We start from the raw sequence: 22,234 nt of genomic DNA, 5'->3' as shown, positions 1-22,234 counted from the left end.
AAACCAGATACAAAGACCTATAAAGTCCCCAGAAAATTGCTTTCTTTTGAGAAATACACAGTGCAATCTTTTAAGCTGATTTCATTGACATAATCTTTCCCAACCTTTACCTTATTGACTTGAAGCCCTATTGAAACTGGATGAAAATCAGTGCCTCCTGACAATTGAAAAGGAGTAAGAAAAAATGGGTATGGCAGTGGAATAGGGTGATGACAGCTGGACATTCACTTGTCAAGCATATCTGAGATTTTTGTTTTTTATAAGATTTCAGCTTGCTGTAGGAATCTGCACTTGCACAGGCACTGGGACACATTTGTTCAATTGCGAGTTTTGTTTTTAGAAAATATGCTACCATTGGAATAAATACATCATAGATTTAGTGACTAAAGAGCAAAAAAATAAAAAAAAACATAAAAAGGAAAGTCAGGATTGTGCTTACTTGGAAGCACTGGGTGTACAGGTGATTTTTTAACATTATGGAGATAAACTTAGATATTAACACATATAAGAGAAATATGGACAAGAAGAAACATATAAGGAAATTTTTTACAGCATTGTTAACAATTTTAAAAAAAGGAAAAATCTAAATGTCCATTAATAGAAAAATGGATTTTATTTGTTTATAGGTTTCAATATTATACTGTAGTTTAAATCAGCTACATTTACTAACATGGAGAGTTTGCGAAACATAACAAAGGTTGAAAAAAATTAAGAATGATAACTGTATGATAATAAATATATAAATTTTTAAAACCTGCCAAGCCATACTAAGTAATATTCACAGATATGCACATATGATATAAAACTATAAAAAGAGAGACTATTAAAAGCATTTATGAAAATTACAACCAGTGAATTTATTACAGTAGATATTTAACACTGGTGAAGCAGAGTGGGAAATAAGAGATTTCAATAATTTTATGTAAATAAATGAAGATGATCTAAATGACCTTGCTATAGAAAGGAAGTCAGGCACCATTACTTGAATCTGACAGAGACTCAAAGGAAGACAGAGGAGTGGGAAAGATTTACAGTAGAAAAAAGAAGAGAGAAGGCTTCAGGTATGCCCTGACTGGAAGCTGCTGGCATGGGAAGCTGGAGGAAGGCTAACTAAAATTGGGGCATCCTATGTAATTGTTTAGGGGAGTATATTTGACTTTTTCCAGTCGGTCCTAAGTTGGACGTGGGGGCAGAAATTAGGGAAGCTGTCAGTTATTCATGAAGTCCTGGCCATTTGGGGCTACTTGCTACAGGGGTTGTTGTCTGTCTTCCTGGACTGGTTGCTGCAGATCATGGTTTGGCTTTGTGGGTTGGTTGCTGAAGGTTATGGGTGAGGGTTCTATTTTTATATATAGTCTGACCATCATCCATTTGCCTATTCAGTCTATCAATCTATAAGTTCTTATTTATTAAGGAAGGCTCACACTACTCATATAAGACAGAAATGTAATTCCATGGATGAATACTTAAAATGACAAGACGTATCAATTAATATTAATAAAAATAAAATCTAACATTAAGATATTATAAATATGTTATTTTGCTATTTTTGGCATTTGCTGAAGGGTATCACTTATATGCTCGTACATATAAGTACAATTCCTAAGCTAAAACTCTACATGTGTTTCCAAAATGCTGATTCTTAAAATATACAGCTCAAGACAGTTTTAGTATTCATAATGCACCCTATTATGTGACTAAAAATAAAATTTAATCAAGATATATTTCCATAACTGAGCACTGTAACTGGGGCTGGACAATGCAAGTAATATATTTATCAACATTATTTATTTTCTATTTTCTTTTATTTTCAATATTTCAATTTATGGGGCAGAAGTCTCTGATATTAACTATTTTAAATAGCTGTTAAGACAAATGATTATTCTGCCCCTTAGTTAGTATAGTATGGGTGTTGATATATAGTAGTACCAACACAGTAGTATCTCTTGTGAAAAGAGAAACATGGACAATTCTGGTGTAATAAATGTTACTTTTAGAAGCCAAAGTTATCTACTTGTAAAATTGGTGTTTCCTTGAAAGAAGTCATATTATTATCAAGCTGAGGAACAAGTTTAACTTCATATCTGGTAGAACATTACAGCCATCTTGATTTCTTACTTATTTTCATTTTGATGTTGCAAACTTTCCTTAGAGAAGAAACAGCAGGGGTTGTTATTGAGGAAATCATTATATTTTATAGAGGAGCTGACCGATTTGGGAAAGGGGCATGAAGATTTACTAATGGTCTGGCATTTTTTTTATAATCTATCTCTGATACATGGTATGATTGAAAAGATAACTGGATGACTGCTATTAGGATTTTGTGAAGTTTTTGTTGGTTCCATTTTTAGGGGGACAGTGCCCTAGTCATCCAAATGGCATTAACAGGGATTGAAAATTATCTCCTTCCCACTCACTCAGCTGCAAAATCAGGTCAGGTTGTTCTGTAAATGAAAACCCAACAGAAGCAGTTTCTCTTATCCTCTTCTTTGGGTAAATCAGGATCTAGACTTCAAAGCTAAAAATGTAGTCTTTTTTAGGAGCGATACAATCAGTGCAGACAAAAGTAAAACTCATAGATCAACCTCTTCAAACTTTGAAACTAAGATGAAAAGACCCATCTAAATTCCATGGACAGTGAAATGCCATACTATTCATAGAAAATTTACCCATAGGTACAATTTACTCTGACATATTTGTTTTAAGAGTAGTGTGCTTAGTCATGCAGTCATTAAAGTGAGATAATCTGAATGAATTTTGTTTTAATAAAGGCTAGAGATACCCACTGTAGGTCCATTCTAAAGTTGCAACATATCTCAATGATTATGTGTCCTTTATATGTTAGAGTCGGCCAGCAAAAATCTTCTAAAATCTGTTTTAAGGAACAATGTACATCCCTGTGAACCACTGCTGAATGTCTGTCTTGTAAGTCTAAAGATTGACTACATTTCATTTTTATCCCTCATGTAGAAAAAAAGGATCTTTTCAATTAACATGTTGAGCATCTTTTTTTAAATCTCAGGAAAATATGAGAAATAATACTTAAAAAAACACCTACATCCTTAAGAACCTCAAGTTCAGTATGGGAGACAAATTCACAAATTCATAGTTCATAAACTATATGCTCAAGTTTTCTAAATGTTGTCCTCGCGTTTAGGGTACCACAGATAAGAAAATAACCAACTCTTTAGTAGAACTCATTAAGGCATTATAGGGAAAGCAACCTTTAATATGAATTTGGAATTATGAAAAAGAGCACAATAGACAGAAGAAAGGGGAAAAAAAAGAGAAGAACCTTTAGGCAGAGGCAAGAGAATGTTCTAGAAAGTGTGAAAGGACACAGTGTATTTGAGGAAGTTCAGTTAGGCTGGGGCATAGAACCTATCACTGAAGATATGTCATGATGCACCTTCCCTGACAAGACAAAGAATCCAAACATTGGCTCGTAGGCAGTGAGCAGCCAATACACCTGACCATACTTAAAATTTATGTATTTATTTTTAAAAAGATAATTTACAGTAGTACCATGAGCTATGAGTGGAGAATGAACTATGAGAAGGAGAAATAAGTGTCAGGAAGTTGGTAATGAGGCTGCTTCAGGACCAATAATCGAATTCAAAAGCCTGTTAGGTAAGAAGAAGGTAAAGAATCCAGCCTCCATTTCTGAGGTGGCAATTAATGATTGATTAGTCATGAATGGGAAAGAAAAAAAATTAGAGATTAAGATTCTAGTTTAGGTAAGGACAGTGGTACAAATGATCAAACTAAGGGATATTATAGGAGAAGCAGATTGAGGAGGCTGGGATAGAGAGTGAAAGTAGAAATAAATGAGATCTTTGTACCAGTGGTCATTTTGAAATTCCTAAAGGACGCTCATTAGACATACAGGTTTGGGTCTTGACCCATAAACCCATAAATTCAGTAGTTGATGTTCTGTCAGCTGAGGAGCTCACCCAGAAACAGTATAACAAATGAGAAGAGGGAAAGTCAGGAATAAAACTCTAAGGAGCCATGTAGCATTTGAAGGGGTATGAAGGAAGAGGATTCAAAGAGGAACACTAAGAAAAAGTCATACAACTGTAAGTTGCTGCTGGTGCTGATAGCGTTCTAAAAGCCAAAAGAGATCATTTTCAAAGTTCAGAGTCAACTCTGTCAAGGGACAGCACATGTATCACAATGTTGCCATGGTAATACTTTCATGGATGATTTGTTAAATTTTTGTTATTTTTTCAAACAACCAGGTGAAGATTATGTACTTAAAAAGCCATTATTTTCAAAATGTCTTTTTCTTGAACACATAAAAAAATGAATGTTGCATTTAACATTTTTGGGGTTTTTTTGTTTTTAATTTAGTGCTGTGTCAATTTTAGACTGAATTTGACTGAGTAACAGAATACCAAAAAATTATGGTTTAATCACTCAAAGATTTAATTTCTCACATTAAAAAAAAATGAATGTAGCCCTCTCTGGGCTCCTACCTTAGCTTTACAGCCTTTTGGATCTGTCTCTTTCATCTTCTACTTCACCTCTTACCATGTGGCATCCATTCTCAAGGTCAAGATAGCTGCTGAAGCTCTAGTTATCACATCTGAATTTCCAGTCTAATAAAAAAAAAAAAAAAGAGGGGTAAAAATGATGTTCCTCTCAGTTGAGTCAGATCTGTTGAAAGAACCTTCCCAGAATTCCTTCCCAACACATGTTTTCTGAACCACATCTAGGTTCAACATCGTTGGAAATGTAGCATTCATTTCTAGCAACAATGGACCAAGATATAATTTGGAGTCTGGTAAAGAGAATGGATGTTTGGTAGGTTATTAGCTATCTTTGCCATGAGCTCCTAATATATGGAAAGGTTTGGCGGATTTGAAAAAAATATATTAAAAAAATTTAAATGTGGTCCCTTCCTTTCATCAAACAGCTAATAGTCAAGTAAAAAATCATATATAAAAACAAAATATAGAAACAGTACTTTTGCCATTAAGAAGATACGTACCAAGTGCAATGGGTTATAGTGGAGATGTAATCCCTGATGGAATGTAAATTTTCCAGGTGGCTAAGACTGGGGCAGGACATAGGAGGAAGAAAGACTCAGGGGCAAAGAAAATAATATGTTTTGGTTAAAGTACCAAAAATAGCATGATGAGAATAACACTGGGCCTCAGAAATTGAAATAGCAAATTCAAACCGACATTGAAAACTTAGGAAGATTCACTTATAAAGAGAAATTCAAAAAAAAAAAAAAAAAAAAAAAAAAAAAAAAAAAAAAAAAAAAAAAAAAAAAAAAAAAAAAAAAAAAAAAAAAAAAAAAAAAAAAAAAAAAAAAAAAAAAAAAAAAAAAAAAAAAAAAAAAAAAAAAAAAAAAAAAAAAAAAAAAAAAAAAAAAAAAAAAAAAAAAAAAAAAAAAAAAAAAAAAAAAAAAAAAAAAAAAAAAAAAAAAAAAAAAAAAAAAAAAAAAAAAAAAAAAAAAAAAAAAAAAAAAAAAAAAAAAAAAAAAAAAAAAGAGAAATTCAGGCACTTGGGTACATGGAAACTTCTAGGTCCTAAGTATCAACTACTGAGGAATTTTACACGAAAGCTACTCCCCAAAACTGCAAGACAAATTCTTTAGTTGAGGTGTGTCACCTCTAGTCAATTTGTTAATTTTTTAGAAATCCTTATGCTTCTCTAAGGAATGAATTGCCATAAATTGTGCACAAAAGAAGAAGAGAAAGAGGTATGCTGTTTTATAAATCTTCAAGTATTCAATTTAGATAAGCTTAATTTTTGAAGAAGGAAAACACAAAATGTATTTTAGGTGTATATTAAATTTTATCCCAAATGAAGATTCAAGGTTGTGTTTAGTCAAATTTAAAACACCTGATTGAAACAATTTATGTTTAATCAGGAGGTTTTTTCATACAACGTGCAATTTGGTTTTCTGAATTATCTTTCTAGAGAGACTTGCCCTTTGATAATTGTTATTATTTTAAGTACTTTATTAAATTATTGGTTTTCTGATGTTTTTCATGTATTACTTATTTCGATCATATAATAATACTAGCATTTACATTTTCTAACTTGCTTAACCTTACAACCCTCTGTAATAGATACCATTATGAATAAAATTTTACAGACAAGAAAATGTAAACATTGTATGTTCTAGCTTTTCTTTTCAAGGAATAGGGAGATATCACCTTCTAGATATGGTAATTATTAGCTATTCGTAAACCCTGTCACTCACCAGGGTATTCTATAGGAGTATGGAAGTTATTTCTTCCCATGAATTAGTTTGATTTATAAAACCAATTTCAATGCTTCTTTCCAAATCCAAAGAAACAAAGAGTTACATACTGATGAAATCAGCATGGTCTTTTGAACCTCAGAGTTAAAATAGTGCTCACATTCTCAGTTAAAATAGTACTTATCCAGACTGATTTATGGAATCCTTCACTCTCCTATGAGCCTTTTTCCTAGAATGTTTGCCTGTTTGGGGCACACCTCTTTATTGGGGCAGATAGACTCCTGAAGCCCTTTGCTTGTAAAGCGGCACACATTGGGTATCATACGTTGTTTTTGTCAATAACACATGAGCAGCCTACAAGAAGCTGATGCAAAATCTAGAGAATGAAGATGCACGTGATACTCGCAATTGAACTGAGCAACTACTTGAGACATTGCAAGTAAAGGAGAAGAGAAAAAGCCACAGGATTTAAAAAAGAAAAAAAAAGCCACTTTTTTTAAGCAAAGCATTTTGGGAACAACTCTCAGTCTCAGAGAGGCTATGGTCACCTTATTTGCAGCTGCCAATTCTACCTTCTCCCTTTCTTTTCTGATTCCTTTATAAATCCAGAGAGCTCTAATGCTTCAAAAGAAAATTGTATCACTTATTGGCCTTAGGTATTATGTGGCAGGAGAGTCAACAATAGATTTTTAATCTCCCACTGTTGGGACCATTAAAACATCAAAATCAAAAGTGCTTTAAATAGAACATATCGATTTCCAAGATACAATTTTTCAAGTACGTTGGAACATTACTAAAAGAAGTTCCCTTAAGCCAGGGTATGCTGAAGAGTGTATTTTTCTTAAACGCCATCCAAGAATGTTAGTTAATTAAGAAATTGAAAGGCAGTTAGGTGTAGAAAATGATTTTAGACTTGGATCACGAATGTTGGAGTCAGACAGGTGTGCAAATAAATTTTGCTCAACTGAGTATTGTGTACTATTAAACCCTTTCCATTTCTGGAGATTGATAAAATGCAAATGACACTTTGCATGACAGTTAAGAGAATTAAAATAGGTCATGGGCAGAGAATGTTGATCACATTGAGTCTCTGTAAATAATATGTATTGTGCCTGTTTGAAGTGCTATATTAGTGTGGTAATGCTAGATAGATCTTGAAATCTTCAAATTAGCATCTATGTACTCTATCTGCCCTGTGTTAGGCACTGTATTACTTCCTGGAGTTTCAGAGAAAACAAAGACCCAGCCCCCGTTATTGTCTACTCTAATGGGGTAAACAAACAAATAAACAGGTTGTTTTACCATAATTTGGAAATTTGTACCCCTATACTTAAGATGTCATTTTAAAAATCTAGCTGCTTTCATGATGTTTTTTCTTGTATTTGTTTTTTAAACAGTTATAATTTGATTATGATGTGTCTACGCATTTTTTTCTTAGAATTTATCCTGTTTGGGCAACTTCTTGAATTTCTTGAATCTGTAAATTTATGTATTTCACCTAATTTGATAAGTTTTCAGTCATTATTTTTTCAGTTTTTTTTTTTTCCTCCTCTGCATTTGGAACAGCAATTACCTATTTATAGCTTTTAAAAATCCTCCCACAGGGCTTCCCTGGTGGCGCAGTGGCTGAGCGTCCGCCTGCCAATGCAGGGGACACGGGTTCGTGCCCCGGTCCGGGAAGATCCCACATGCCGTGGAGCGGCTGGGCCCGTGAGCCATGGCCGCTGAGCCTGCGTGTCCAGAGCCTGTGCTCCGCAACGGGAGAGGCCACAACAGTGAGAGGCCCGTGTACCGCAAAAAAAAAAATTCTCCTACAAGTTACTGAGGATCTGTCCATTTTTTAAAAAGTCATTTTTCCCTTCTATAAATCTGATTATTTCTATTGGTATAATGTCAAGCCTACTGATTCTATCTTTTCTTTGGCTTTTCAGAGATTCTAGGAGTAAGGACCAGAAATCTGTGGGGTTTTCAGCTCTTTGAGATATAATTTACATATCATGAAGTTCATCCATTTAAAGTGTACAATAAATGTTTATGGAGTTGTGCAACTGTCACTTCATCAATTTTAGAAGATTTCATCACTCCAAAAAGAAACCTCATATCCTTTAGCCCCAATTTTATCTCCCAATTATCCTATGTGCCCCAGGCCTAGGTAACCACTCATGAACTGTCTCCATAGGGTTGCCTCTTCTGGATATTTTACATAATATATGTGGTCATTTGTGATGCCTTCTTTCACTTATCATAATGTTTTCAAGGTTCATTCCTGTTGTAGCATGTATAGTACCTCCTTCTTTTATGGTTATGTGGCACATTTTATTTATTCATCAGTTGACAGACACTATAGGAAGTACTCTAGTAGTTGTGTTGAGTTTCTTGGCTATTTATTCACAGTAAGATTCCTGGGTTTTGTTATACATTCCCATTTGCTGGCATCCTTGGAGGAATCAGGCCATTTCATGTCATCCCTTTGTGCATCCATTGGGGGGTGGGGGGTTGTACAGAAGTTTTGCTTGTCATATAAAGGAAAATCACAAGGGAGAACACAGGCATAGGCCCTATACAACTGTTGCTCAAGCCCAGCCCACTTCCTGTTGAGTTTGTTGTTCTCACCACATTTGGAAAAACTCTGCTGTGGGTCACCACTAAAACCACATGTGACTATAAGTCAGTCACATAAGAACATAGACTATATGATTCCACTTATGAGGTATCTAAAATATTCCAATTCATAGAATCAAAGAGTAGAAAGGTGGTTGTCCCTTCAATTTTCCCCACATCCTCCATCAGGACTTAAAAGATCTAACTTTACCTCTATTATTCAGTTCTGATAGAATAGGTAGATGTTCCACATTATTCAGAGAACATATAAGCCTGTAGAAAAGATTCCACTTATTTTTTCTCAGTCTTATCAGAAAAGGGACATAAAGTCTCAAAAGATAAATTACAATTTTGTCAAAACGCAGTTCATTATTTAGGGAATGACTTATCTAAGGAGAGAAAAGCACTCTCTCCTGACAGACTAAATACTATTTAAACTCATCATAGACCCTACACACACACACACACACACACACACACACACACAGTGTTAGCCCTTGCTCAAAAAATTATACTTTCCTTACCACCCAAAATCTTCTGGAAAGGTTGGAAGGATCAATAGCATACTTAAATTAAAATCAGCAAAACTTTCAGAAATCCTTGAGTTCCCTTGGCCAAAGGTACTAGCACTACACCTTATAGCCATTTGGGCCACAGTTGAAGGAACATATCAGTTATCCACTAATGCATTGGTAGCTGGTAGGCCATGCCTTTAGGAGAGTTATCTCTGATGCTAGACTCTGCCCTACTGCATGCAGACAGGGCAAAATATTGAAAGGAGTTCATGTACTATATCCATGTACTGTACACATTAAGGCTGCCTTTCCACATCTTCCTAAACAGACTCTTCATGAATGTCAACTAAGAGATTTCATCTGTTGGAGGAGAGATCAGAGAAAATATGTTCTTAAACATTTTCAGGAGAGACTTTATCAGGTATTGGGAAGAACAAATACAGGGAAACTCCAGGGAATCAAACCTTGGGTTTGAATTTCACAACTGAGAAGAAATTTCAATTTCTTCACAACTGGAAGTCTACTCCAACAGGGAACCTCAAGCTGAGAACCGGCAGAGATCCCCTAGAAGCAGCTGATATTTGAAAGCGGACAGCTGATCCAAGATCTTTGGAACAAGTGAATGACTTCAAAGAGTAAACAGCTTCTTCCCAAGACGTGTGACCAACACTCATATCTAATTATTTTTTTCTCTTTCATATGCTTGATCATAATCATTCTTCTCATTTCCTATAGACCCTTGTTTGTCATCCACTCATAGTGACCCTTTTCCTCTTTTCTTCCCTCCTTACTATACCTGTTAATTTAGGACATTCTCATTCTAACGCCACTGACTTCAGTCTTGCTGACAGCTGAATTTGCCATCTATTCACAAGGCCCTAATGATAAATAAAAAAAAAAAAACCTCTGGGCAATGCTGGACTCATCAAATGAGACCATAATATAGCCATTATAGCCAATGGTATTTCTATTTTCACTTAACGTGAACACATGTTGTTAAACTAATCAAACCATTGTTTTGTTAGTGTCTCTCTCTCCCAGAAAAAAAAACAAACTGTTACAATCTATGGACCAGACAAGAAACAGCTCTAAATTTGAATTTAACAACATTCAGAGAACAATGAACAAATACTTGCCATCTGGAAAAATTTAACAGAAGTCCATACATGTAAGCCAGCTAATGTAAGGCCTTCGTTCCAGTCTGTGAACTGTGAATACTTTTTTTTTTTTTTTTTCTGTATCTCCACATGCCTCTATTGGATACTATTTCCTTTGATGCCATGGCACCTATCTGGTTTGCCCATAATAACACTTCATGCCCATTAGGAATAATATTCTAAGGCTTGTCTATACACTAAGATCCTAATTTTATAAATCACCAAGCCTAGAAATTGCAGTTCAGATATAAGCTCCACAATGAGGCCACCCTTGATTACTCAGGCAGTCTACCTGGGGTAATTACTACCTTATTATTTATGCGAAGAATCAGAACAGTGTTCCCATCAGTAGTATTAATACAAACAGAAAAGACTGTAAGAAACTTATCACTAACTCTGGGAAGTTATTAATGATATCATCTCTGCCTCACCTCGAAAAATGATCAGTCTCACACAACTCATTGGCATAAGTAATGATGGACAATCATATTTCTCCAGGTTTTTTTGCTGGCTAGGTGTGGTGGCATCTGTGCCTTTGCAATATTTCTTGCTGTGCTTGGATCAATGGAACAGACAAGGTAGAACAGGTTATGCATCACCTTAGGGAAAAGTTACTTGGTTGTCTAGGGTTTATCTTCATGGCCTATGGTATTTGTTTTCTTCACCTGGATTGAGCAACTGGGGGTCCTTATTCTGAGGCATCTTATAGGGATTGTTATTATAGTTTGCTTACTTTTTTTTTTTCATATTGTTCAAGTTGCTGGTCCAGTGAATTCTATCCAGAGCCTTAAATGTTTCCGCACAGAGGATTTCTCCTCAGATGATTGCTATGATGATGCAACAACAAAAAGATCAAGGACACCTTGTGACAGAGTTGACTATGGAGATGACTGAACAATCTCTGAGTGGTAAAGATCTGCATTACTGGCTTTTCCTGAATTGCTTGACTTCTCACAAGCTAGAGAATGACCAAAAAAGGTACTGAGAGACTGAATATACAAATGGAAAATTTTCAGATCATATATGAAAACAGAACACTGACCCACAATTTCTGCAGTAACCAGTCCAGGAAACCAAACCATACTTCTGCAGCAGTTAACTCATACTCATACTGTTCAGAATTTGTTTAGTAACTGTCAGCTTCCCTAAATTTTGGCCCTATTTCTACTTTGGGACCAAGTAGAAAACTGAATATGCTTCCGAAACCAATCATATCAGATGCTTTGCTTCTATGCAGAATACTTCCAGCTTCCCCAGGCCAACAATCTTCAGAGCATACCTAAATCCTTCCCTTTTTCACTCTAAAGTTTTTCCACTCCCCTGCCTACCTTTGAACCTCTGCCAGACACAAAGATAGTGACTGATTCTCTTGCTATAGCAAGCTCTGAACAAACAGCCCCAGCTTATCCTCATTTGAGTGGTCTTCGTTTAATTACATAAGATCTTTATTTTTAAAATTTCAAAATTTAAACTGGGTAAAAATAGTTTCTGACATTGTAAACTTGTATCTGGAAAAAGGTACAAAAAATAAGAATTAACTCTTTGAATGGACTTCTTAGAGAAATTTACTGAATAAAATTTATAGTACTTTACCTGTTAAAATTGTATACTTTTCTATAAATATTATACATTCATACATAAATCATATGTTGGACTCTCCTTACCAGTATTTTGAGGCCATACACACACACACACACACACACACACACACAATATGTAGTTTTATGTACACATCTATGTACTAAATGGTCACTTGGTAAAAAAACACCCTATTTGTTCATGGATTGCTTTTTCAAATTTGATTTAGCTTTTCTCTCCCTTGTAAGGGTTTACATAAATTACAAGTAGAAACAAAATTTAAAACTTTAAAAATAAAAACTTTAGAGCCACAACATATTATCTATTTCATGGATTTGTTTATTCACTTAGCTTTTATTTATTCCCACCACTTTCTAAGAACTCTGTTTCCAAAAAAAGAAAGGCAAAAAGACATGGCCCTTAATTCGATACCCCAGACTTCATTGAGGGGCCTATATATGTAATAAAAATCAGGGTGAAAATTACACTTTATAAAAAGGGAGTACACACAATTCTACTAGAGCATATTGAAGGGAGGTATACTCTCCCCACAACATCAAAGATGGCTTTGTAAAAGGATTGATGCTTGAGTTCCATCCTTAAAGAGTTTCTAGGTGGAGAAAAAATGGAGGATATGACAGGTACACAAACTAGAGTGTGCACATTTGTGCAGGTAGGAAAAACCAGTGCTTTCCGTGGGAAGTAAGCATGTCGGTGTGGCTATACATAAAACATGGTGCGGAATGCGGAAAATGTAATCTAGGAAAATACGTAGAGTCTCACTTATGAAGGGCCTCACATGTTGTGTTAACACTTTATCTTAAAGGAACATAGAGTCATTAATCAGGGGTACAACATAATCGTATTTCTCTGTTAGAATGTACTGCTAAAATTGAATAGTGATTAGTAATGCAGAATCTGAGAGACCTCAATTTATATTTGCATTAGGCAAAATAATGGTCTCCCAAAGATGTATATGTTCCAATCCCTAGAACCTGTGACTATGTTAGGTTACATGGAAAGACGTCATTAAGGTTGTTTATCAGCTGACCTTAAAATGAGAGCTTATTCTGTTACCCAGGTGGGCCCAACATAATCACAAGGGTCCTTTAAATGCGGAAGAGGGAAGCAGAAGAGTTAGTGTCAGAATAAATGCAAGGTGAGAAAGATGTGACTGGCCATTACTGCCTTTCAAGATGGAAAGGAGTAAAGGCTAAGGGATGAGGGCAGTCTCTGGAGACTTGAAAGGCAATTAAATAGATTCTATTACAGATTCTCCAGAAAAGCTCAACATCGTGATTTTAGCCCACTGAGACCCATTTTAGACTTTTTAACCTCTGAAACTATAACACATGTGGTATTGTTTTAAGCCACTAAGTTTAGGGTAATTTGTTATATCAATAATAAGAAACTAATACAATATATTATCCCATCTACTAGATATGTGTGACCTAAAGTTGAGTAAATTACTCAATGTTCTATTTCCCCAACTGTAATAAAAGATAAGAATATTATCCCATTTGTCTTCCAGGAAAATTGAAATAGTGTACATGAAGCACTTTGCCTATTGTTGGTGTTACATAGCAGTAGGCAGCAGAAGCAGTAGTAACTGTAGCATTATCTTTATCTGCTTCGTCATTATTGGACATTCTGTGAAATAAATGTTTCATTGGTAAAAGAAGACAAATTTCAAATTTTTTCAGTAGATCTTATGAGACATGAGTTAGGTTCTAAACAAAGGTAGCAGTGGTGGGGTTGGTGAGAAGAAGATGATCTGAGAAGTACTTTAGGGAAGAATCAAAGATTTTTGGCAGTTAGAAATGGATAGAAACATAAAAGGAAGACTTTTATCTTCTATCTTGGATAACTGAACACATTTCACAAATAGCAATATGGTTTAATAAATCATGCCGCACTCTGATACATGAGAGCCTGTATAAGTCAGGCTGAGAGTCATATGAGAGGTTTTTAAAATGCACAGCCTTTTTCTACTTTCTTAAAGTATTAAAGACATTAAATAACTCTGCTGAGCTCCAAGAAAAGCTGATCCAATATCAGATAAGCCCTGCTGTCCATTGCACATACTCTGCAAGATCTTCAATAGCATCTTAAAATCTACCTGATAACTCCATTAACACCTTTTTCTCTGTGGTAGCCTAATCTCCCACATCTTTAATAAAACGCTTGTCTGCACAGTGATCACACTGCCCTCTGCTAATTTTGGGTACCTGAATGCTCTACCCTAAAAATTATCTTCCCCGAATAGCTTCCTTTTTAACCCAGGGTTTGAACAGCAGAGCTTCTTTGTTGCTATGGATTCTGGACATATATCATTTTGTCAACTCTTGAACATAATCCTCTGCTTCCCATCAACAGTTACCCAAGTAGACATTTTCCTTTACCTAATTTCCTTGTTAACAGACAAATACTTATATACTGAGAACATATCTGGAGTCTTGCTGAAATTCGTCCTTGGACTTCTGCTGATTTTAACCTCTATAAATGATCTAGAGAAAGAAAATGACTGTGAACTAGCTGGAATTACTAATCAGCCAAAGTTGCAGGGGAGGAGAGAAGTAGAGGAAGCTACAACCAAACACAGGTGGGGTTCAATATGCCCTGTAGCTAAGTGGGTATGTGGTAAACAAAATATAAAAGGGAACCTCAGGAAGAGCTCTACACATTGGGCCTCAATGATTAAGAAATAAGCAATGCCAATCAGTTGAAATGTGCGATGTTTGGGGCATAATTATGGATCAGTAACTCCAAAAGGGTATGAACTGTGTGAAGCTTCAATTAGACCAGAAAAAAGGATACGACCCACTAGTATGGCACGCTTGGAAATAGATTTGCATTTCAATTTGTTTTAACTTTTATAAAAAAGTACTGCTAAGAAAAGGAACAGAAATGAGATATCAGGATTTGTTGTCAGATTCATCTAATAAACTGGAGTGTGTACATGTGTGAGCATGCATGTGTATGTTTGAAGTGTACCATTTTATGTTTTGATACATATATACACCCACGTAACTAGCATCTCTGTCTATCTATCTATCTTTCTATCATCCTAGAGCCTAGGAAGTGTTCTTGAGTCCCCTTAAAAGCAATCTCTCTTTCTCCATAGGCAACCATGGTTCTTATTTCTATCTCTACAGATCAGTATGGAATGTTCCAGAATTTCATATACATGGAATCCTACAGTATACACTCTGTGTTTTGCCACTTCCACTCAGTTTTAGTTTTTTGAGATTCACGCACACTGTTGGGTTTATTAGTACTTCATATCAGAATTTGTTTAACCATTCTCTGATTGACGGACACTTAGACTATTTCCAGTTTTGGGCTACTGTTTAAAAAATGAAAACCTTCTATGAACTTTCTTACACAAATCTTTTTTTAAGGATATATGTTTTAATTTATCTTACGATTGGGTCATAGGGTTGGTATATATTTAACACTATAAAAAATAGACCGAAAGGCTGGCAAAGTAATTGCATTAATTTACAGTCCTACAAGCAAAGACTGAGAGTTCCAACTATTCCATGTCCTTGCCAACATTGTGTGTTGCACATTTTAACTATTCTATGTGATGTAAAATAATTTGTTATTTTAAAATTTAATTGTATGCCCATGAAGACTAAAGATGTTAAGCACCTTTTCCCATGCTTTGGGGCCACAAGTGTTTTGATCAATATAATTACATTATTTGTGTTTTCATTATTTATTAAAAGGGAGAAAAAACATATATATAGTATTTTGTCAGATATAAATATTGCAAAGTTTTTGTCTGTAATTTGCATTTTCATATTCTTAACAATGCTTTTAAATAGAAGGGATTTTATGTCCAATATACTTTTTTTCTTCTTCTAAACAGTGTTTTTTGTCTTCTAAGAAATCTTTGGTCTATCCAAGGTCACAAAAATATTCTCTTACAGAAACTTTCTTCTACAAGTTTTAGACTTAATTTGTGTTTATATCTATGATACATCTGGAATTAAATTTTCTTTGTGATATGATTTTTAAAAAAAAATTTCCCTTTATGCTTATTTAACTTTTCCATTCACACCTGTTGAACAGACTACCCTTCCTCTTTCAATTGGTTTGGCACCTAGCTAGAAAAAAAAAAATCAATCAACAGGATACAGGTTGGTCTATTTCTGGAGCCTCTATTCTGTTCTATTCATCACTTTGTCTATCCTTATACCAACAGCACACTGGATAAGCTTACCTGTTTAGTGTAAGCCCTCCAACTTTAATATTATTTTCAAATTTGAACATAAAATTTTGTTTTCTCTTTTTTCTTTTCTCTTTTATATATATTCTAGAAATAACTTGTCAAGTTCTATTTTTAAAAAGCCTGTTTGGATTTTTATTGAGATTATGTTGAATCAACAGATCAATTTATAGAGACTGGCATCTTAATATTTAGTTCTCCAATCCACAAACATATCATCTCTATTTACTTATCTTCCTTAATTTCTCCTAGTAATGATTTATGTAGTTTTCCATATAGAAATTTCACACATTTAAAAACTTTATTTCTAAGTATTTTGCATTTTCTGATACTAGTGTACACAGAACGTTCTAATTTTATTTTTAGAATGTTACTCCTGGCATATAAGTTTCCTGGCAAAGTACTGCAAACTAGGTGACTTAAATCACCAGAAATATATTCCCTTAGAGTTTTGCAGCCTAAAAGTCTGAAATCAAGGTGTAAATAGGGCTGGACGCCCCTTGACACAGATACACTAAAAGGTATAAAATAGATAACTAGGTTAAAATGGTGAGGCAGACTTCCGGGAAGATGGCGGAAGAGTAAGACGCGGAGATCACCTTCCTCCCCACAAATACTCCAGGAATACAACTACACGTGGAACAACTCCTACAGAACACCTACTGAATGCTGGCAGAAGACCTCAGACCTCCCAAAAGGCAAGAAACCCCCCACATACCTGGGTAGGGCAAAAGAAAAAAGAATAAACAGAGACAAAAAGATAGGGAATGGACCGGCACCAGTGGGAGGGAGCTGTGAAGGAGCAAAGGCTTACACACACTAGGAGCCCCTTCACGGGCGGAGACTGTGGGTGTCGGAGGGGGAAAGCTTCGGTGCCGCGGAGGAGAGCGCAGCCACAGGCGTGTGGAGGGCAAAGCGGGGAGAGATTCCCGCACAGAGGATCGGCGCCGACCAGCACTCACCAGGCCGAGAGGCTTGTCTGCTCACTCGCCGGGGCGGGCGGGGCTGGGAGTTGAAGCTCGGGCTTCGGTCGGAGCACAGGGAGAGGACTGGGGTTGGCGGCGTGAACACAGCCTGCAGGGGGTTAGTGCGCCACGGCCAGCCGGGAGGGAGTCCAGGGAAAAGTCTGGACCTGCCTAACAGGCAAGAGACTTTTTCTTCCCTCTGTTTCCTGGTCAGCAAGGAGAGGGGATTAAGAGCGCCGCTTAACGGAGCTCCAGAGACAGGCGCGAGCCGCGGCTAAAAGGGCGAACCCCAGAGACGGGCATGAGACGCTGAGGCTGCTCCTGCAGCCACCAAGAAGCCTGAGTGCGAGCACAGGTCACTATCCACTCCCCCTTTCTGTAGAAGAGAAAGGGAAATCTCTCCCAGCAGCTTCAGAAGCAGCCATTAAAGCTCGACAATCAACTTGATGTACCCTGCACCTGTGGAATACATGAATAGACAACCAATCATCCCAAATTGAGGAAGTGGACTTTGAGAGCAACATTTATGATTTTTTCTTAAAAGAAAGGGACTGAGAAAATATTTGAAGAGATTGTAGCTGAAAACTTCCCTAATATGGGAAAAGAAATAGTTAATCAAGTCCAGGAAGCACAGAGAGTCGCATACAGGATAAATCCAAGGAGAAATAAGCCAAGACACATATTGATGAAACTGTCAAAAACTAAATACAAAGGAAACATATTAAAAGCAGCAAGGGAAAAACAACAAGTAACAGACAAGGGAATCCCCATGAGGTTAACAGCTGATCTTTCAGCAGAAACTCTGCAAGCCAGAAGGGACTGGCAGGACACATTTAAAGTGATGAAGGAGAAAAACCTACAACCAAGATTACTCTACCCAGAGTAATTACCAAACCCATTCAGATTTGATAGAGAAATTACTCTACCCAGAGTAATTACCAAACCTATTCAGATTTGATGGAGAAATTAAAACCTTTACAGACAAGCAAAAGCTGAGAGAGTTCAGCACCACCAAACCAGCTTTACAACAACTGCTAAAGGAACTTCTCTAGGCAAGAAACACAAGAGAAGGAAAAGACCTACAATAACGAACCCAAAAGCAGAAACGAACACACCATTATACAGCAATTATATTCCAATAAAGATGTAAAAAAAAAAAATAAGTAATAAGAACCTGCTGTATAAAACAAATAAATATATTTTTTTGAAAAGTATATGTTTTTTACAGGATAGAGTTGTGTTCCTCTTATCAAATCTGATAAATCTCTGCCTTTTAATTGGAATATTTGGCACATTTACATTTTAATTACTTATTGGTATATGTGTGTATTGTTCTTTCATTTTGCTACTTATTTCTGTTCTGTTTGTCTGATTTTTGTTCCTCTCCCTCTTCTCTTGACTTATTTTGGGATAATTGGATATTAGTATTCATCTAATATTTCATGTTAATTTATCAATTTATTTTTAGCTACACTCATTCATTACATTATTTCTTAGTGGTTGGTCTAGATATTACAATATTAATTCTTAACTCATCACAGTCTTTTTAGAGTTAATATTGTACCACATTATGTAAAATGTAAAAATCTTAAATCAGTATAATTCCATTTAATCTTCAACCAGGTTTTTTGTATTGTTTTGATACATACTTTGCAGCAGAAAGTAAGTTGTGTTTAAAAATTTTTTTTAAGATAGTCTTTTATGTTTATCCACATATCTACCATTCTCAATCCTTTTCGGTCAATCCTCAAAATACTATTTTCCACTTGACGTCATTTTTCTTCTTCCTGAAGACCTTCATGTATCATTTCTTATAGTGCAGTTCTGCTAGTAGCAGTTTTTAACTTTCATTTACCTGAAAATATCTTTATTTGTGCTTCAATTTTGAAAGATATTTTTACTGGATATAAATTCTTCTTTGACAGGTTTTTATGCTGTTTATCCCTTTTAAAGATACCATTCCATTGTCTACCAGCCTCCACTGTTACCAATGAGAAGACAGCCATCGTTTTACCCTGTTCTCCATATGTGACATGTCTTTTAACTCTGGCTATTTTCAAGATCAATCTATCTATCTATCTATCTATCTTTCTGTCTGTCATCCACCTATATCTCTGTCTCTCCTTGTCAGCTTTCAGTAATTTGCCTATGTTATTCTGAGGTGTTATGTTCTTATTTATACTGCTTAGGCTTTACTGAGTACCTTAGATTCTTATGTTTATGGTTTTACCGAATTTGAGAAAGTTTTAGACATTGTTTTATTTCTTCATATTTTTCTTTGGGCTTATTTTTTCTCTTTGTTATGGATTCCAATTACAGTATAGGTATGTTCACTAAGTGATATCATCCCATGAGTTACAGAGGCTCTGTTTATTTTTACCCTCTCTTGCAGATTGCATAGTTTTTTCATCTGCTTTTGTTTGGTCTGTTCTGTTAATTGTGAACCCGTTGTTAATTTTGTTAATCTCTTAATTTTGGACCCTTTGTTAATAATGGATGCTTTGTTTTGTCCCTTCTATTAATTTTATTTAATGTAGTGTACTTTTTAGTTCTGGCATTTCTATTTAGCTCTTTTTAAAATAATGTCCTTATCTTCCTTCTTTTTGACATATTATGGGCCCTGTAACATTGAGATCTTTCATTTTTCTTTAACTCCAGGAAATTTATCTTGCATTTCTTAAATTATTTCTCCCTGTGAATGTTCTTTAAATTTTTTTTCACTTTTCGTTTGGATTTTCAATATTCTTTTACTTCCTTGTTTCCTTCTGGGATAGCTCCTCAACCTAATTTTAATTATTACTACTAATTCAGGTGTATCTGAATCTCTATTCCCTATATCTACTCTGTTTATTATTCCTACCATTAAATATTCATTCCAGTATTTTTATCTGGCCCTTTTTGTTTCATATTGTCACTATTTTAAAATCTCTTTTAACATAATTATTATGCTTATTTTTTTCTGCTTATTTTTAATTCTTGATCTATATATTCTGATGTTTCTGCTTCTAATACACCCCATTCCTTCAAACCATTAGAGAGATTCAGCATCTGGGAAAACAAAGTCTTCTTAGATTGAACTTTACCAACTCTAGTTGTTTGGGGCACAGTGAGGGATACTCAGTCCTAATTGTTTAACTAACCTCATACCCAAGCAAGATTTGTCCAAAAATGTTGGTAATCGAGCAAGTTTCTGCAATAAAGTGGAAGAGGAAAACTTTCTTACGGCACATTGGGGAAGAACAACAACTAAACTAGCTTTTTAGCAATTTATGTTCTCATTATCTACTGAGCAAACTGCTGCACCAAACTGGAGCATTCAAATCCGAGTTCAAAAGAGCTTTCTCTCCCTAGAAGAACTTCGGTTGGCTGTGATGTTGTCTTCTAGAGTCTATGTTCCCTTCTATAATTTCTCTAGGATTAATTTTTGGGGAAGAAATAGGTATCCATCCTAATTCTTATTCCTGGCAAGCATCAGATCTATCATTGCATATTTTTACACTAAAATCAGAACATTTCCTGTCATATAATAGATATATAATAAGTCCTTTCCAGTGAGTAAATACGGTTCCCTTTTCATCTTGCTTCTCCAAGGATTTGGGCTTCTTCAGATTTTTCTTTTTTCTAACTGACTTGCTCTTTCTAGTCAATCCAAGCCTCCCGAAAGCTTAACCCATAGTTTCTAAGCTAGGTTTCATAAACTTTACACATATTATGTTTGCCTCACTGGTTTTATAGCACAAGATTTACTATGTTTATTCCCTTGGGCTTATATAGAGGAATGAATTACTTTATCTAGAGAAAATGTGATTTTAATCAATTAGGTCAACTGACTGCTTACATTGAGTTTTGCAACAGAGGAAAATTGATATTTATTGTTAATTATCTAAAACTGCATTTAGGACCAGGGAATAAAATGTAGGTTTCATGTGTCTGTGTATGTGTATATGTGTGTATGGGGAAAGGGCAGTTGATTAAGACAAGATTCACATATCTGATGTTTCTTGAAATTAATTTATGGAAGGATAGTTGCCTCTAATATATTAACAGCTCAGAGTGTCAGAAACTACACTTTTGTTAACTGTGAAATAGCCATAAAAAGACCATACACACTATAACAATAATATTTTTTTGGTTCTCTTTCTGACCTACTTTACTCTGTATGACAGACTCTAGGTCCATCCACCTCAATACAGATAGCTCAATTTCGTTTCTTTGTATGGCTGAGTAATATTCCATTGTATATATTGCCACATCTTCTTTATCCATTCATACAATGATGGACACCCAGGTTGTTTCCATCTCCTGGCTACTGTAAATAGAGCTGCAATGAACATTTTGGTACATGACTCTTTTTGAATTATGGTTTTCTCAGGGTATATGCCCAGTAGTGGGATTGCTGGGTCATATGGTAGTTCTATTTGTAGTTTTTTAAGGAACTTTCATACTGTTCTCCAGAGTGGCTGTACCAATTCACATTCCCACCAGCAGTGCAAGAGTGTTACCTTTTATCCACACCCTCTCCAGCATTTATTGTTTCTAGATTTTTTGATGATGGCCATTCTGACCAGTGTGAGATGATATCTCACTGTAGTTTTGATTTGCATTTCTCTAATGATTAATGATGTTGAGCATTCTTTCATGTGTTTGTTGGCAGTCTGTATATCTTCTTTGGAGAAATGTCTGTTTAGGCCTTCTGCCCATTTTTGGATTGGGTTGTTTGTTTTTTTGATATTGAGCTGCATGAGCTGCCTGTAAATTTTGGAGATTAATCCTTTGTCAGTTGCTTCATTTGCAAATATTTTCTCCCATTCTGAGGGTCTTGTTTATGGCTTCCTTTGCTGTGCAAAAGCTTTGAACTTTCACTAAATCCCATTTGTTTATTTTTGATTTTATTTCCATTTCCCTGGGAGGTGGGTCAAAAAGGATCTTGCTGTGATTTATGTCATAGAGTGTTCTGCCTATGT

This window comes from Neophocaena asiaeorientalis, unplaced genomic scaffold, assembly GCF_003031525.2.
Source record: "Neophocaena asiaeorientalis asiaeorientalis breed wild unplaced genomic scaffold, Neophocaena_asiaeorientalis_V1.1 scaffold100, whole genome shotgun sequence".
Classification (NCBI taxonomy): domain Eukaryota; kingdom Metazoa; phylum Chordata; class Mammalia; order Artiodactyla; family Phocoenidae; genus Neophocaena; species Neophocaena asiaeorientalis.
This window is presented reverse-complemented; position numbering follows the sequence as displayed.